This window comes from Sciurus carolinensis, unplaced genomic scaffold, assembly GCF_902686445.1.
Source record: "Sciurus carolinensis unplaced genomic scaffold, mSciCar1.2, whole genome shotgun sequence".
NCBI lineage: Eukaryota > Metazoa > Chordata > Mammalia > Rodentia > Sciuridae > Sciurus > Sciurus carolinensis.
This window is the reverse complement of record NW_025920121.1, coordinates 682,326-702,447: the sequence shown is the minus strand read 5'-3', so window position 1 is coordinate 702,447 and position 20,122 is coordinate 682,326. Positions and strand designations below refer to the sequence as shown.

Sequence of the window (20,122 nt, the reverse complement as noted above, 5' to 3'; positions counted from 1 at the left end):
AGGCTCTTATCATCTGTCATGGAACATTACTGAGATAAACCATAACCTCAGACAGAAAAAACAAACTTCAACAAATGTAAAACAATTCAAAATCATAAAGGATATGTTTTCTAATCATAATAAAATTAAACTGGAAATAAAGACAAGAGGGAACCCTACAAACATTTAGAAATTAAGACATTTCTAAACAATGAATGGATTAAAGAAGTCACAAAGGAAATGAAAAAACACAGACTTGAACTAAAATGATTAATACCACACACCAAAATTAGTGGGATGCAACTAAAGCTGTGCCAAAAGGAAAATGTATAGTCCTAAATGAATACATTAAGAAAGAAGAAATTCCTCAATAATCTGCTTCTACCTAGAAAAGAATGGCAACAACCCAAAGTGAGCAGTAGGAAGGACATCATAAAACAAAAGCAGAAATCTATAAAATGGAAAAACAGAGAAAAAACAGATAAAATTTCTGTGGAAACCAAAATTGATAAATCTTTTTATTTTTACAAAAATGAAGAGACAATATACATGTTTTCCTCAAAAATTTAAAAATAGAATAACCATATGATCTAACAATCCACTTCTATATATATATATATATATATATACTCAAAAGAATTAAAATAAGGATCTCAAAGAGATATTTGCACTACATGATAATTGAAAGCAATATTCAAAATAGCTAAGATGTGAAAAACTTAACATTCCTGAAGAGATTAAAAGATTTTGAAAATTGTATTGAGTACCATGTGAGCATGCATGGTGCACATGTACATGTGTATGCCACATACACACACACAACTCAGTGACCCTGGGTTAAGGACTCAATCCTCAGTACTAGAAATGGAAAAAGATAAAAAGGAGCATCCATGAGCAAGTGACATGGTGCATGAAATTGAGGACATTACACTAAGTGAGCCAGGCACAGAACTTTAAATACTATGTAATTCCCCTATATGAGGCATGTGAAAAGATCAAAAGTGCAGATGCAACAAAATATTCAAACTCATAGAAGAAAAGTTTGCCAGGGTCGGAAAGGGAGAGGAAGAAACAGAGAGTGAAAGATCTCATGCCAAGAGTTCTCGTCAGAGTAAATAGTAAGATAAAATAGAAGAAATAAATCACTAATATCTGAAACAAGACAGGAAGTATCACAGCTCCTATACCCATTTGAAAGACAATAAGGTAATACTATGAACAACTTTGACAAATTTGATAATTTAGTTCACAAATATGGCAGCTGAGAAGGTACTAAGATAATGAAATCCACCAACATAAAATAGATACCTTCAATGAAGTTTGTAATGAAAAGCCTCCTGAAAGCAAAATCTCCAGCCTACTTGTCTTCACTAGAAAATTTTACCAAATATTTGAAGAATGTATATTAGATTTGCACAATCTCTTTCAGAAAATAGGAGGAAACTCTTTCCAAATCAATTCATGAGATATCACCATGAAACCCAAACTAAACAAAGACAGGGGGTGAAGGTGGAGAAGAAAGAAAGAAAACTTAACTCAAAATCTTCAGCAAATATTTTTCTAGGGGTGTAGCTCAGTAGTAAAGTACTTGCCTGGCTTGTGTGAGGCATTGGATCTGGTTCCAGCACTGCAAAAAACTAAAACAGAAAAAAAAAGGAAAAAAAAAAAAAAAAAAACTTCAAAAATAGCAAATCAATCCAACACTAAAAAAATTAGAGACCATTAAGGAGAGGTATACCTATAAAAATTAACCGCAAATAATTACAGTTAAACTATATAACATCAAACTATAATGGGTTTAGAATAAAAGTAGGAGAAAATCTCTGGGATCTAGGAATAGATAATTCTTAGACTTAACACCAAACTATAATCCATTATTTAAAGCATGTGAGAAGTGGTTTGATATTTCAAAATCAATTAATGAATCTACCTCATCAAAAGGCTAAAGATGAAAACTCCTATGATCCCTTCAACTGATGCAGAACATCCACAAAAACCCACACACAAATGCTCAGGAAGTAAGAAGACCACGACTTCAACTTGATAAAGAGCACCTACAAAAAATAACAAACATCAGCTTTAGTATCACAATCATGGTATCCCATGGTGGAAATTTGGATGCTTTCCACCTAAGAGCAGGAACAAGACAAGGGTGTCCGCTCTTGACACTTGTATTCAACGTGTTGGAAGTTTTAGCTCAGGCAATTAGGCGATAAAAAAAGTGAAAACTAAAAATAGAAGAAAGAAAGCATGCTGATTATAAAACTATAAATGAAACTGTCCCTATTTGCAAATAACACCTCAAGAACATGGAAAAGATGTGAAAACACTGGAATTAATAGGTGGATTGAACAAGGTCACAGGAAAAAAATGCATTTCTATATACTAAAAATAAGCAAACAAAATTTTGTTGATGCCATCTATAATTACCTCAAAGAAATGTAAATAATTAGTTATAAACTTAACAAACATGTACACAGGGGCTGAGAGTAAATCTCAGCAGTAGAGTCTTGGCCTAGCATGCTCAAGGCACTGGGTTCAATCTGTAGCAAAACAAGAAAAAACAAATGCAAAACACATACATAATATGCAGCTGATAATTAGAAAATGTTGATGAAATAAATAACCCAAAAAATGAAGAACTACCATATTCACAGATCAAAAGCCTCAACACAGAAGAGCTGTCAATTCTCCCAAAATTGATCTATAGTTTTAAAGCAATTTCTATCCAAATCCTAGCAAAGATATTTGTACATATAGGCAAACATTTTAAAATTTAAATGAAAAGACAAAAGAAATAGAATGGCTAGGCAATTTAGAAAATGAAGAATAATATCAAGGATTGTTTAAACTGATTCCAAAACTTACTCTGTAGCTATAGTAATCAAGACAGTTTGGGGCTAGCGGGACAGATACATAGACCCATTGAACAGAGTAGAGAACTCAGAAACAGATACACATGAATACACCCACTTGATTTTTGACAAAGGGGTCCCTAAATTGAGGAAGGACGCCTTTACAACAAATGGTGTTAGCGCAATGGGACCTTCATAGGCAAAAATATAAACCTTTATCTAAACTTCATGCCTATAAAAATTAACCCCAAATAATTATAGTTAAAATACAGATACATCAAACTATAAAGGGGTTAGAATAAAAGTAGGAGATGACCTCTGGGATCTAGCAATAGATAATTCTTAGACTTAACACCAAAATATAATCCCATTTAAAAAACTGGTAAATTGTACCAAATCAGAATTTAACACATTTGCTCTGCAAAACACCCATGAGAAAATAAAAAGACAGCTACAGACTTCGATGTAACATTTACAAACGACATATTTGATCAAGAATGAGTAAGTAGAATATATTAAGATCTCTCAAAACCCAACAGTATATAGAAGCAAAAATAGCCAATTCTGAAATGTGCAAAAGAGGTGGTAGAGGCAGAACCCTCCGGAGCTCCGCCCTCGGGCCTGGGCGGGCGCCGCGCAGGCTTTCTGCCCCTCCCTCGCTGGACGCAGGCGTGCGGGGCGGGCCTTCGGAGTCCACGAGTCTGGGAACCCTGGAGACCACCGGCGGCGGATAGCCGCGAAATCCCGAGGTGGTTAACCGGGTCTCACGGCGGCGGCGAGGAGAGGGAGCGCTAGCCTGGGGTGCGCGAGCCCGGCGCAGCCCGCTGGGAGCACAGGGGCGCGGGCGCGAGCGCGCGGATGGAGGACGCGTGGCCGGCCGGCTCGGAGCGGAGGCGGAAGCGGCCGAGTTGCGGGGGCGGCCCGGGTGACGCTGCGGCCCTTCGAGCCCTTCTCCAGGGCGGCGGCGACTGGAGCTTCATCTGCTGCGAGAAAGAGGAGGTGGACCTACAGGACCTGCCCAGCGCCACCATCGCCTGCCACCTGGACCCCCGCGTGTTCCTGGACGGCCTGTGCCGGTGAGGGCTGGGACGGGCGGAGGGCCGACACCTGTTGTCCACAGGAAACGGCGCGGGTAGCAGCGCCCAGGTCCGGCCGCCGGCAGGGCGGGCGGCGACCCCAGGGACTAGCCTCCAAGGGCCCTGCTCCTGGGGTGGCGCCCGGCCGCCCTGTTCCCTGAGCGCCTGCCAGCCGCGCGCAGCATTCAGAGGAGCTTCGGAGGCTCCGCTGGGCCAGGGCTCCCGGCTGCTTCCCAGCGAAGCCCCTGGGTCTGGTGTTTACTGGAGGGGAAGAATTAGCACTCCAATTGGCCAAGCAACCCCTGGGTCCCCCTGGGGCGTTAGCCACAGCCCTGCATTTACTAGGTATGGAAGGTGATCACCTCATTCCTGGGGAGAAGGAAACACGTTGAGCGGCAGTGTGACTCACTGTTCATAAATATGACAACGTCTGTGTATGATTCGAAGAAATGCCCGTGTTTGGGGGAGGCTGCACGGTTGCTCAAAGATCCTACGGTTCTTTGGCCAGTTTTGGTCGAATGGTGTTAGGAGGAAGGGGACCATTTTCAAAACCATTTTATGCCTTAATTTTAAAAATGAATGGTTATGTGCTATTGGAGGAGCGGAAAATATTTTTTTTCTCCAATTTAAGTCTATATATAGATAGCACAGTAAACATACTTGATATTAGGGAACTCGAAGGTAATCTGTCTTTGTACAGCACGTTAGTATTTTCCCTACCTTGAATTCTGACCCGATAAACTCTTATCATCTTGTTCTGTGTATTCCGTTCTTGCATCTCCTTCCTGTTCTTTCTGGTTTCTAACTTCGTCCTACTTTTTTCTTTCTTTATCCCAACCCTTTTTTATTTAATTTCCCACGAACATTTATTGAACTCTTAGAACAGATTGTCCAATATGTTCTCAGTCCTTAGGGAATTTCCAGTTTGGTGGTGGTGACTGTGGTAGTGACTATGTTTAATGGTGAATTTATGAGGAGTAGGACTCAGACTTTATCTTATGAGTATCTTCTGATGAGAATCAATTTATCTCATTTTATTAAGGGTGAGAAAATTAATAACGCCTGAACCATTTGGGAGGTACTTTGTGTTTAATTTTACATTCTTGATTCTGAGAAAAAAACTGAATGAGTTTAAAGGAAAGATCATTGTAAGAGGAGCAATTCAAGGAACATTTTGAAGGAGAAATGGCAAAATATGGCAACTAGAACCTAAGAGTGAGGGGAGGGTAGAAAAAGTCCACAATGGTGTACAGGTTTGAGTGTGAATCATGGGCATTGGGAGGCTTCACTCACATTAATAGAAACAGGGGAACTTGTAATGGGAATGCAAAGTGATGAGTTTAGTTACATGTGTGTTGACTATTAAGTGGCAGTAGGACATTCAAATAGGAATATGGACTTATATTCATATTATCATCTAACAATTTTTAGTAGTTTATATTCTTAACTTTCTTCTAACGTTCTCCTTGCATTATAAATCTGTACTGTATAATCACTGAGGTAATTTTTAAGGATTTTATTATGTTCAAGCAGACAGATTATCATTGTTCTATGATATGCATGATCTTGTATTTTGGTTTGGTCTGAATTAGTTTGGGGTTATAATACACTGGTTATTAATAAAGGAGGAGACATTGTTTTAACATTTGACTTAATGAAACAGAAATAGAAAACATTACATAGGAGTGATGTAATTGAGCAACTTGGGAGGCTGAGGAAGGAAAATTGCAAGTTCAAGGCCAACCTCAGCAACTAGTGAGACCCTGTCTCAAAATAAAATATAATAAAAGGTACTGGGGGATGTAGCTCAGTAGTTAAGCATCTCCAGACACAATCCCCAGCTTCCCCCCCAAATAAGCAATGTAATTGAGTTGAATTGGTAAGTATGCTTTGAGTAATGACATTTATATAGGGTATTTGCAAAGGTCTCTTTGCAATTCGTTATACTGCTTTTGTGTAAATACCAAGGAAAGGTAATATAATTAAATATTTAGTCTACAAAATATTAATTGATGCTTTTTATAAATAACATTTTATTTCTTAATATTGTAATAACAAAACAAGCTCATTTAAAGGGCACTGAGTTGTTAAGGAAATTATTTAATAGTCTTTTAATAAATGTCTTTTGGACATTTCTTTGATGATTAAGTATTGTCTCAATCTCAAAATGAATTTGTTATCCAGGAATCAACTCCATTTTTCAAAAAAAAAAAAAAAAACTCTCTCTCTAATGATGGTATCATAGTCTTACCTTCCTTATTTCAGATATCCAGTTTTTGTAAACTTACCTTACCTCTTTCTTAATTGACAACATGTGTTCTCTCTTTCTTTCTTTCTGTCTTTCTTTATTGTCTTTTTTTTTTTTTTTTTTTTTTTTTGATACTGGGATTGAACTCAGGGATGCTTTACCACTGAGCTACATCCCCAGCCCTTTTTATTTTTTATTTTGAGAAAGGGTCTTGCAGAGTTGCTTAGGACCTCACTAAGTTGCTGAGGTTGGCTTTGAACTTGCAATCCTCCTGCCTCAGCTGCTGGCATTACAGGCATGATCCAACATGCCTGACTCATTTACTGATTTTTGTGCCTGTTTTCAAGCTATCTGTAGTTTAATAATCAGCCCACAAAAATTTCAGAATATTTAACAACCTGTTCATATACACCATTGATATTAACTTTCAGAGACACAGTAGGGCTGATCTTTTATCCACCTGCACTATCGTTTATAAGCATATTTTTTCTGTTTTTTCACATATAATATATGCCTTATTGAAATTCATATACCATTATAATTCATGTATGCACTTAAAATGTATATAATTAGGTATATACATGAGGTTTTGTAAACATCATCGTAATCCATTTTAGAACACCTTTATCATGCCACAGAGAACCCCCATAGATATTAGCATCATGCACCCTTTCTTCTAACCTCATCCCAAGTAACCACTAATCTATATCCTCCCAAAAGACTTCTTATGCCTCCTACTGGGCAGTACCCTTTTCTGCCACATTTGTTTGTTCACCGCCAAAGATTCATTTTTTTTCTTTCTTTCTTTTTTTTTTTTTATTTTGGTACTGGGAATTGAAACCAGGAGTGCTGAACCACTGAGCCACATCCCAAGTCCTTTTAAAATATTTTATTTAGAGACAGAGTCTCACTGAGTTGCTAAGTGCCTTGCTATTCTGCTGAGGCTGGATTTGAACTTCTGATCTTCCTGCCCCAGCCTCCCAGTTGCTATTACAGGTGTGAGCTGCCCAGCAAATTTTCCCTATTTTAATTGTCTTACAGAAGTAATCATAAATTATGTATTATTTTGTGAATAAGCATATACTTTTAGAAACAAGTTATATTGATCATTTTTTGTGTACTAACTTCTTTCTAGAGGATAAACTGTTTTCACTAATGTCTTTCCAGCCTTTGAATTTAGTCTAATCATGATATTATCTGTTTAGAATTTAAAATTCTAAGTATATATCACTATAGTCCTATAGAATTAAAAGGATCATAAGGGAATATTATGAACAACTACATGCTAAAATATTTGATAATTTTGATGAATAGCTATAAAGAGACAAATTACCAAAATGGGGCAAGATAAAATATAAAATTTTACTAGGCCTATATCAAGTAAGAACATTGAATTAGTTGTTAAAAGTTGCCTACCATGGACTGAGGGGCATAGTTCAGTGGTAGAGCTAGATACTCCAGTTTCAGGCCCCAGAACTGCAAAAGCAAAACCAAATACATCTTCCCCTGAAGATAATTCCAGGCCCAGATGGCTTAATTTGTGAATTCTGTCCAACATTTAATGAAGAAATAATACCAATCCTATACAAATACTTTCAAAACATAGAAGAAAACAGAACAATTTTCAGCTCATTGTGTGAAATCAGATATCAAGACCAGAGAAAAGCATCCTAATAAGACTACAGTTAAAAATTTCTCACAAACTTAGGTGCAAGAATTCTTAATGATATTACCAAATTAAATCCAGGAACATATAGAAAGTTTTTTCAGCATGACTAACAGGGATTTAGCTCAGAAATGCAAGCTTGGTTTACTATTCTGAAATCAATTAATATAGTATACCATAATTAATAAATAGAGGAAAATCCAAATTATGATTTCTACAATAGGTGAAGAGAAGATAATTGACAAAATCTAGCACTCATTCATTATAAAAACTCTCAGGGAACTGCACAAAAAAGGGCGGTTCCTCATTCTAAAGAACATCTATAAAAGCACCTATAACTAATATCATACTTAATATTGAAATATTGCATGCTTCCCACCCCATTCTTGGAATGAGGCAAGAATATTTACCATTTCCACTTCTACTCAATGTTGTACTAATTCTAACTGCAATGGAAACTAATAAAAAGAAAGAAAACAGGGCTGGAAATGTGACTCTACGGCATTTGTCTAGCATGTGTGAGGCCCTGTGTTTTATCCCCAGAACTGCAAAAAGAAAAAAATGAAAGAAAGAAAGCATTCAGATTGGAAAGGAGTAAGTAAAACTATATTTACAGACAACATGATCTCATAGAAAATCCTAAGGAATCTATCCTAAAACTAATAATTGACTTTTTCACCTTTGGAAATAGACCAGACTTGGAGCGGGGGAACCAAACAAATAATTGAGGTTAGCAGCATCACAGGACACAGAAATAGACAAATCAATTACAATTACACAATTAGGTACAAATCAGCTATACTTCTGTATATTAGCAAGAAACAGTCTAAAAATAAAATAAGTAATTCCATTCACTATAGCATCAAATGGAATAAAATCTTAAGAATAAGTTTGGCAAGAACTCTCAAAGTAATGTACAGAGAAACGAGCATACTGAGGTGCTTAACCACTGAGCCACATCCCTAGCCCTTTTTATTTTGAGATAGGGTCTCAGTAGGCTGCTTACAGCCTTGCTGAGTTGCTGTGGCTGGCTTCAAACCTCCAGTCATCCTGCTTCAGCGTCCTGAGCCACTGGGGTTACAGGCATGCGCCACCATGCCCAGCTATACTTGCATTCTTAATTCAGCTTTGCCTCTGAATAACTGCATACAATTCATACAAACTTCTGAACTTTGTTTCCCTCATCTTTAAATTGAGAATTCTGCTGTAGTATTACTTGCCTTACAGGCTGTTATGAACATTAAAACAAAATTAAAGTATAAAGCATCATACAGTGAATAATTATCCTAAATATAGCCTCCAGGAGCTGTTTGCCTTCCCAGGTGTCTGGTTGAAGTAGTATGAAAACACATTCAGGAACCTTGGCAGTTTTGTCACATGGTACAGGGTTGCCTGTTCTGTCTTTCTGCAGAGGAGCAGGAGCCATCATTTTAGATCCAGATAGTGGGATTGTGTTTAGATTTCCAATTGGATCACTCAGTTTTACCCTGAAATCACCAACAAGGTGTTTATTTTTCATGCCATGATTTGCTCACTTTGTAAAAGGTTCCAATTTTCACTTGTCACTTTGAAATACCATACCCTGACCCTTCTTCATGTTATAAAGTTTAGGAGGAGTTTTTGTTACAGCATATTGAATAACTGAATTGTTTTTCAGTACTAGGGATTGAACCCGAAGTACTTTACCTTTAAGCTACATCCCCAGCCCTTTGTATCCTTTTTATTTTTTATTTTAAGATACCTAGGCTGGCTTGGATCTTGTGATCCTCCTGTCTTAGGCGTCCTGAGTCATTGGAATGGAGACATGTGCCATTGTGACTGAACCCAATGTTCTTTAAAGCTGGCATTTTTTAGTATTTCATTGTGTACCACTGAATTTAACTTTCTTTTTCTTAATTCTCCTCTTAAGGCTTTACAGCAGCCAGCTCCTTTTTCTGATGAAATTGAAGTTGACTTTAGTAAGCCCTATGTCAGGGTAACTATGGAAGAAGCCAGCAAAGGAACACCTTGTAAGTAGATACCTAATTATTTTGTTGTGTTACTAGTTTTTAACATTCTGTTGTATTTATCAAATACATACCTACTCTCCGTATACTTCACTCAAGTTTACTTATAAATGTAGTGAAAGTCATTTAGGCAACTATTCTTACTTTTCCATAAATTAGTAGAGAGGGAGGAATTCCGCCTATTTGCCTTAATGTTCAATTTGGGAGGGTAACTCTAGGCTATAAAATTTTATTTTTTTCCTTAGGATGATGCACTTGTTTCTTGGCCTATTGTCATATCTGTGAGATATAATGAAACATAGACAATAAGTTATTAGCTTGTTTTGCTAATTTGTGGTCCTGAGCCTGGGCCCTGGGCCTTGTACATGCTAGGTGAATGCTCTACCTACTGAGCTACACCCACAGCCCCATGATCTTGTCTATTTTTATAAAGATTCAGATAATATTTCAATCTCTCATATTTTTCATATCATTCAGAATTTTCCACACAATTTTCCCTCATTGTGTCTGTCAGATATGATGCTGATTGATAGAGGACAAAATATCCCAAGTTGGGGGATATTTATCACTTAATTTTATCCTTAGTAGTAGTATAATTTTCCAGGTTTTATTTTTTTCCTTTTTGGTACTGGGGCTTGAACCCTGGGGGCTTTACCCCTGAACCATATCCTCAGTCCTTTTTAAAATTTTTATTTTAAGACAGAGTCCCACTGAGTTGTTGAAAGCCTTACTAAATTGCTGAAGCTAGTTTCAAACTGGCTGTCCTCCTGTCTCAGCCTTCCATGTCACTGGGATTGTAGGTATTGCATCACCGATCCTGGCAAGACTTGCTTTAATATTTTTAAAGCTCATACTCTTTATTTGTTGGTTTAATTTATATATCGTTTAATAATTTTTACCACATAAATTTTTTAAAAAGATTTTTTGTAGTTACAAATGGACAGCATGCCTTTGATTAGTTTATTTTTATGCAGTATATTAAGGATTGAACCCATTGCCTCACTTGTGCCAGACAAGTGCTCTGCCACTGAGCTACAACCCCAGCCCAACCACGTAAATTATTAATATGTGTTCTGGATACTCCTGTTTGAGGCAATTGGTTTTAGGAATCTTCATAAATAGAAACTTCCATGAGCACTCTTTATGAGTACAAAGTCACTTAGGCAACTATTCTTACTTTTCTGTAAATTATTCTTTTTTTCCAGTCCTTTTCTGTTTCTTCTACTCACAATGGTAAATGCCCTCTCTACTCTGTAAATGCAGGGCTTGACTTAGACCAGAGAATAAGAGGCCATGATAGTCACAAATATTCCCTATATACATATGATACCAGTCTTAGAGATCAGGATTGGGCCCTTGTCCCCTGGTGTTGAAGATTAAATATCTGAGAAACACTGAGGCAAGCATAGAGAGCAAGTTTTAATTAAGAAAGAGACAGAGATAGCATACTTCTCTGGAAAGAAGTGGGGCCCAGAGCTGGATGCCCATGGAAGTGGGTGTGTCTTGCTCTTTTATACACCCAGAATCCCCCACCTTCTCTTTTCTTCTTTTTTTATTCTCCAAAGGGCAGGAAGGTGTGGCACAGGGGCTAGTCATTAATAACTCTTTGTGCTGGGAAGTGTGATCCGAAGGTTATGTGTTAGCAATACTATGAAAATCCTCAAACTGAGTGGCAAGAAGTATATACACAATGGAGATGCATGTATACTTCCTTTTTAACATACTGTCTTCCTCTTTTATTGTCTTTGGCTCATTACATGTCTTTTTTTTCCCAGAAAGTGAGCAAATTTCAGTTTGATGTTTTACAACAAAAGTCCATCATTAGTTCTTTGTTAGTTGATCTTGTCAAAAATAAGATACATTTCTGCCTTCCAGGCTTCAGTGTCAACATGAAGGTGGATATTTTTATAGTTTATTAGCCAGAAAATTGCTTAAAAATCCCCTTTATATATTTCTTTTTTAAAAATTATATTATTGGAACATCAGTGGTTTTCCTGATCCTGGAAAAGAATGGAACAGTTATAGAAGTAAATGACAGAAATAATATTGTACTGTTGTACATTAAAATGTAATGAATGTGACTAGGCCAAGAAATGGAGGAAAGTACTCTGTGGGCCTCAGGATGAAATTCCAGTCATGTAACACTGATTCATGTCCAAAAGACTTTCCAGAGAAGCAGTGCTCTGACTTTGATGGGAAACATTTCAACATCAATGGTCTTTCCCCTAATGGGAGGTGGCTTCCAATGTACAGTGGGAGCAAGTAATTATAATATATTTGATGTAAATTTTTTTGAGACCTAAGAACACATGGCTTTATTATTTTACACCCCAAACTGACTCTTTTTTAAATTTTTACAGTTGCCATAAAAGATCTTTGTAAACTCTGTTTTCAGGTTGCCAGAACTACTAACTTCTACCAATTGAAGGACAGGGTTGCTGAAACCAGTGAAATCTGTTTTCAAGGCCTATGTCGGGTAAGTAAACTAGAAGTTTATATATATATACATATATATACACACACACTGTGACTTAATTACAATAGTTTTCTTCTCTTTCTCTAACCCAATATTCCTTTTGTGGCTTCCTGGTACATTCTTGTGACTCCCAGTAAATTTATTTTTATATCATATTATCTAGTAGAGTGTGTTTAGATTTGTTACTAGACCATTTTCTGTCATTTATTAATGAATCATAAAGCACTGTTCGCTGATTTTGTTTTGCTTATGCTATTCAGGATCAAGATAAAGACGGTGTGAGCTCCCTAAAATGGTAGAAACTGCTTTTGCTACTTTGATTGTGCCCTGCTGTGGTGACATTTAACTAACACCTTTGTTAAAATTCTCTCTCTAGCCCTCTATCTCTCATTTCTTATGTATATTCAAGGAGTATATTAATTGTACTAATTGTGTTTTGAAGCAGTCTGGCTGTGATCATGTGTTTAACTCCAAGGTCAAGAGAGACAAACATGGAGTGTGTGGTAGAGATAACTCTTCATGCAGGATAATGGCAGGTGTCTTCAGCAGTGCCCATTATGTTCAGCTGTGTATTTGCTTCTAGTTTTCCCTTTTATTTAATGTAATAGTAGAGTACATGATGAAGGTATAATAGTAACACTTCGCTATTGTTTTGTGTGCTCTATCCCTCAGTTCAAAATGATTATGAAGGAAATACTTCCTAAATATAAAAATTACATCTTATGCCAAATGTACTTTTAAATTAATGAATTCACTCTCCCAAGACAAATCTAATTATTAAAAACATAATAGGTGCATTTTGAGAATGAGTAAATTAAGTGTTATTTGAACAAGATGTGTAAATAGATTCCTAGCAATTGAATGTTCCTGTAATCTAAAATGTATATACTTATGATACTTTTTCAGGAAACTTGCTTTAAATTATTATCATTTGAACCACTCTTTTTTTTTTTTTGTCTGACTTGGTCTAGCTGTTGTGTTTGTTATTAATATTGAAAATTTTGATTGAAGGCAAAGAATAAAATCATTAACTTAAATAGTGAATCATAAGTATCATCATATTTGATTTCTCAAGCAGTATCTGAATTACAGATATTAAGAATTGATATTTGGTCTTGATTTCATTTTTACTCAAAATGGCTGTGAGAATATCTCAGATATTTTCCAGTCTAAAATTTTCTGGACATTTTTTTTCTTTTTTGTGAAATAAAAACAGACCATTAAGACTTTCCTTGCACAGTACAAGTGTGTTATTTATAGCTATGTTTTTCAGCATCCTATTGTGTTCATATGTGTTTGAACATGTGTTAGGTTATTATGAGTTACCTCAGTTAAAGAGGTATAACTTAAAACTCAAAGATTATATTTTTACCTATAAAGTAAGTGTAGAACACTTCATACTCTTCCATGCTGGTGGTACTTATTAGATGATTTGACATACTATTTTTCTAGTTGTTTTTATTCATTATTTCATGAAAGCCACACACATTTGATCTCCTTCTATAATCAATGACTCATACTTATCACAGTCTGTTGAAAAGTATATTTTTGGAGGAGAAAAACATTTCAAATTAGGATTAAATAGTTAACCTTGCAAAAACTGTAATGTGAATTAATTGATTTGTAAATGGAGAAAAGTGTTGAAGTCATTTTCAGTACCTTAAATGGCATTGGCCACATTTCTGCTCCCTGGTGGTCACCTTTATCTTGTTGCCTTTGCAATGTATCAGGCTAGCTTTCTTGAAAAACTCTAGCAGATAGAGTGAAAGTAGTGAACAGGAATATTTTATAGTGAAGAGAATGTGAGTTGAAATTATTCTTTAAGGCTGATAACCTACAACTAATATGTATATATACTGTATGCAGACTCTTCCTACCATTTATCACATTATATTTAAAATGGGATGCCTTAAAGAGATAGAAAAAGGCACTGCAAGTATATCAGGATCACAAATTTAAGCTTTTATAAAACTTCTTAAGTGTATCCAGTGTTTTAAAATTTAGTGCATGAGAAGTATTACAGTTTCTCTCACTTGTTTATTAAGTAGGGGAAAATCCTAATAAGAAAGAACAAGAAAAACTTAGATTAACATAACTAGAACATAATCAATTATATACTTCCCCGAGAGTATTTGGATAACTATGTAATATGAATGTTTCTGTGTCAGGAACAGAATGTTTCTGTGTTTCTGTTTCTTGTTTAATGTATATTTAATATAGTATTTTCCCTTTTTTATTGAATTTGATCTCATAAAATAGAGGTATTACTTTTATTTAATTTCAGTAAACTTTTAATTTTTCGTATAGCTAGTTTATTAATAGACTTTTAAGAGCAATGTAAAATCGAAGGAGGGTAGATAAAAGGATTCCAGATTGTTGGGGGTAAATAAGTATAGGGATTTCAGGTTATACTACAAACTAAAAGCTTATGAAATAGCTTGAGGTTTTCTTTATTAGTATTATTTTTTCTCAACAATGGAATTTACTGCTTACTATCTGTTCACTTTATCACATGCAAAGACTAATTGTATTGATATCCCCTGGATTTGTGAATAGCACTTGAAAGTTCCTATTTTTCCCAATAGAAAATCTAAATGCATTAGTCAAACTTGAATATGCTAATTAAGTACTTAAGGTGCTAACATACTAATTTCATTCTATTCTATGTTAAGAATTGTATGCTGGACGTGAAGGTACATACTTGTAATTCCAGTGACGGGAGATTGAGGCAAGAAGATTTCAGGTCAGTCTCAGCAACTTAGAACCTGTCTCAAAATAAAGAATAAAAAGGGCTGAGGATGTAATTTAGTGTAGAGAGTCCCTGTGTTCAATCCTTACTACTGAAAATAATAATGACGATAATAAAAGGAAGAAAAAACAGAACTTTAAAAATAAAAAATTAGGAAGAGTTATACTTTAAGAATTTGAAACTCTATGTGCTTCTAGATTACAGCTGCATTTTTCCAGTTCTTAGTAACTTATTAAGGTATTGGTTCAAAAGGAATAACCAGTTTCATTTTTTAAAGGTAAAATGAAATTAGAACTGACTGTACCATTCATTTAGCAGTAATATCCTCTAGGACACCTGCTCTTGTGAAATTGAACATATATAACTTTATATTGCAGGTTACAGTGTTGTTGTAAAGATTCCCACAGGAGCAACAAACATTGAAATTCTTCAGCACAGCTATTCTGGAAAACCAGAAGATGACAATCACCTCGGTAAACATTTTTGGTAAGCAGCAGCCAACATGTGGTTTGTGTGCGATTTCATGGAGGTCTGAGGTTGGTGTGAATTCCTGGAAGGTAACAAGAATCCATGAAGCAAACACAGTTTCAGTTCCTACTGAGCTTAGGTCCTCTGACTCTGTACATATGTTCTTTTTAAGCTACACAAAATATATCCTTTTCAAAAGAAACACTGAATGAAATTCTGAAATTTTTTTTCTTCATAAGGATATTTTAGATGTGTGTTCACTTAAATACCTGTGTATTTAGAATACAGTTCTCCTCCCTTTAACTAATAAAAATTATGCAACTTTTTGGCATTTATATTTGGAAATTAGCTTTAAAATTTAGATAATTTTGCTTAGACACAACATGAAAAGAATATTTTACAAAACTTGTGCATTTGAGAAACATCTTAAAAGTTGACTTACCAACAGTTTACCATGCTGGAATAGGTGGTGATGTTCAGCTGATATTGAGGAATTATCTACTTCACATTAATAAAATATGAAATATTGGCCCAGATAATTAATCTTATAACAGGGAATGTGAATCTGTTATGAATAGCTTATTTCAGGAATTATATTTGTCATTACCAAAGTCAGATGTAAAGGGATCAACCACATAATGGATACAGGGAATCTTTTTGGGGTGATAGAAAAGTTTTAGAACTAGATTAAGGTGGTGGTTGCACATTAAATTGAAGTGTTCATTTAAAGTGATTAATTCTGTGTTTTCTGAATTTCATCTTAATAAATGCAATGATTAATTTTCCCAGAAAATAAAATTTAAATATTTTGATATATTATCCTTTTATGTTTATTTGAAATTCTTTTTCTTCTGCTAAAAAAATATTAACCTGTGTGCATAGACATAGAAAAATTCTACAGTATATGTAGATAAATAATCCAGTAGGTCTCTCTAAGGGTCCAAGTGTACATATCTGTATCTTCCTGGGAATGGACCACAGGTTCTGCCCAAGGTTAAAAAATTAGAAATGTTCATCTATAAAGTATCATCATTTCTAAGAGAACTACAAGTGTAAATGTTAAAGTTTAATTTGAAGTGAGCCAAACAAAGAAATTCACTAGAAGGGATTTTTAAAATGTTTATGAAATTTTGTAACTAAAAGTAACAAAAAATGTAGAATTTTTTTCACAAATCCTGTTTCCCTTAGAGTTAATGTAATAGATGGTTCTTTAAATAGGCCTGTCTACATTTGATCAAGTGTAGATTCCTACACAGAGGCATTTCTGTTTCAGAGAATAAATTTAGAATGTTACTTGTTCTTCACTGAACTCAGTATAATATATATAAAGGCAGTTTAACTAGTTCACATATACACAGAAACATGTAACTGATTTTGCAATGATCCCTTCAAGATTGCTTTTTCAGAGGGGTATTGCATTTATTATGAAGTTTAGCATTTATTATGAAGTATGTCAACTTTGTGCTTTTGGTGCAGTTCCCTGCATGTCAAACACATTTTTCCCAAAAGGTTATTGTTTCACTGAGAAGTATAATACTAGTAAAACAAGAAGAGAAGCACTTGATTATTATAGTTTTATTATTGTAAAGTTTTAAATATTATATAGTCTCTTGAAAATTAAAAATAAATAGCATAGATTTTACCCTTTACACACTTTGTAAACATTTTCCAAACTTGATCCTGATGAAGGGCCTGATAAGGCAGAAATTTGTATTGACTTATTATGCAATGTAGGAAACTGAGCTAGAAGTTTGTCTAACATCACAAAGCAACTAATTGAGACAATTTGAACTTAACCCACTGTTTGAATACTAAATTCTTTTGTCTTTTTACTACCACACTATTGTGGACACCATGCAATTTTATATTTAAAAAGCAACAAATTAAGAATATATACTATACTGTTCTTTTGCATGCATGTATTTGATAGGCTTATCTTATTATCTATCAATGGGAAAGAGAGAACAAGAAAAGGCATGAATAGAGAAGGAGATAGGAGTATTATTCTGAAAAGCTGATATTCACATACTTTTCAACAGGGAGAGAGTGCCTCTACAAAAAGATCGAGACAGGTATATAGAGAGCGGTGTAGTCATTGCATATCCTTTTAGAATACTGACCCTAGTTTTTAAGCTTTGTATATATTTTTTCAAGACAAGTATAAATGGAGTCTTGCCACAGTCTACTCTTTGTTTCCTTCTGTTGATGACCAAGATTGGTTTAGCTGATGTGTCTAGTAGGGGCATGATTTCTTTCTGCCTGGCCACTTTGTGTAGGTTGCTCCTGAGACTCTGTACCCCTTTCAGATAGAAAAGTGTAGGGTAAATTTATTTTAATATCTTTGGTTGATGTGCTGAAGTTCCCCTACTTATAGAATTGATACCACACTGTAGCAAAGGTTTATTTCTTTATTATTATTCTTAATACCAATTTAAAATTTTATTCTTTAAATTCAATACAGGAATTTAAACAGTTTAAAAAGCTTTTTCTGTACTGTTGACTTTATGGTTTGGTGAGCAGTACATTTGTTCTTTTACAGCCCTATCTGATGCCCAAGGGAATTTTCTTTTAAATGGAGGTTTTGTTGTGAGTATGTTAAAAGAAGAAATAAACATACAAGGAGCTCTTTTTGAATACAGTGTATCAAACAACTCAATTGAAAGAATTAACAGTACTGATCGATTGGAAGAAGAACTTGTTTTACAGGTAACTCTTTGGTGGTCAGTAAGACTTTGCTTTAATCATGTTAGTGAACTACAGTGGTTAAGTACTTAGCATTCATTATTAAACATAGAAATTATGTCTGAAGCATGTATGTTTTATAAATTGATTGTATGTTCCTTTGTATCTTTATTGAGGTGGCTATGTATGGGTAATTTATACAACCCTGATGTACGATATTCCTTCCATGTCCCTGTGGAGGATACAAGTGACCTGTTCACATGGGAGCACATGGACCATGACAAGACTGTACCAAAATGTGTCAAGGTACCCCGTTTTTAAAAAGAGATGGTGGTTTAACTACATGCTGTTGTCATTCAGTCCCTTTGAGTCGGGCTGCTATGGAATCCTCCTCCTTTCCATATGACACACAGACAAAAGTATAGTTTTATTTTCTCCTTACTTTTCCCTCTCTTTGTGTTTCTTACTTAACAGCCCCCACTTAAAACTACCCTTTTCAACTGTTCCTGGTACATTTTCACATTCTTATTCTCATTCTCTTTCTCTCTCTTCCTTATTTGTTTTTGCAATTGCAGACATTTTCTCTAACTTAGTTACATCCCTCTTCCTAGTGAAATACCTACCTTCTCATCCACTCTTCTCCACACACTTTTTCTTAGCAACCTGTCTCCCTCTTTTTGTGTTGAGATTTCAAACATTGTGTCATTCTTTCATTTCCCTTCCCTGGTTGTGTACTGGTGGCTTGAATGACTGAAAGGAACAGAGAAGAAATGGAAGAGAAATTTATAGTTGGGACAGCAAATGGGAAGACTAGAGTCTTTGTGTAGTGCATAATTATGGATGCTTAGTTGTGCAATACATGTTCAATGAAGGACATTTATTGAGGGGTTGCTTTGTTTTAGGTCATTAATGAGACCCCAGTTATGCATTCAGGTTTTAAAGTCTAGTGGATGCAACAGAAGCATGAGTAGAAATCATAATGTTAAATAGTAGTATAATAGTAATAAAATGGTAAATGCAATACCTTATCATTGTGTGTTTCAGAGATGATTAGAGAAAGAAGGTGTGAGTAGACTGAAGCTGAGGTATAGAGAAGATGTATGGAATGGAGAAGTCATTTTCTTTGAGAATAGAGAGAAAGCTTAAGAATAGGGGAAAACAGTGGTCAGAGGAAAGGAAGCCTAGAGTAGCATGGAGATGATCCTATAGGAGGAAGCAGGTGACCAGAGGCAGTGGCCACAGATGATAAGAATGTGAGGAACAGTCTAGTTAACTGATGTGACCAGGTTCCACAGGAACTGTGCTGCTTCATTCAGGAAGAGGCCCACCTGTGGTCCTGTCGCTTTGGGACAGTGATGCACAGAGTAATTGAATGGGAACAGGCATTCCTGAAACTGCTTGGGCAGTGTCACCAAGAAGGGTGTGGTAGTGGGTGACTACCAGGTCAGCTGGAATAAATGCTAAAGTAGAAACAGTGGCTTTGGTAATGCAGAAGGAAGAACTAACTTGGTGGAAAGGCCCTGGGTGTACTTTATTGAAGAGTATTGGAATTTGGGGAGCATGGGGACCTAGGGGGACAAAGCCAAGCAACAGGTGAATGAAGGCACAATTCTTAAGTGCAGTGTACACACCAAATACATAATAATATGATTCTTAGAGTTTGTGAAATATATAGTGAGAAGTGGTAGGGGCGTCCAGACCAGGAGAGTCCCCTTAAAGAATCATGTGCAAGAGAAAAGAACTTTTAATTCTTTTCCCACACAGTATGCTGTGAGTATATTCCTTTTTTGTAGCTTTTGGTTTCTCTCAAGATGCATTTCCTCAGTTTTGTTTTCTTGTTTGTTTTTCTGCATATTGAAAGTTATCAGTCCTCAAGATTTTTGTCAGTACTACACATTTTCTTAGTATTGCAAGCCT

At 35.5% G+C, this 20,122-nt stretch overlaps 1 long non-coding RNA gene across 1 annotated transcript; it reads left to right on the top strand.

The window, feature by feature from the left end:
* Positions 1–3,525: 3,525 nt before the first annotated feature.
* Positions 3,526–19,755, top strand: LOC124973782 (uncharacterized). The gene is made up of 7 exons (XR_007106711.1): positions 3,526–3,910; positions 9,734–9,833; positions 12,226–12,306; positions 14,979–15,049; positions 15,433–15,541; positions 18,063–18,229; positions 18,382–19,755. It is a non-coding gene; the product is annotated as an uncharacterized LOC124973782 (long non-coding RNA).
* Positions 19,756–20,122: the final 367 nt, after the last annotated feature.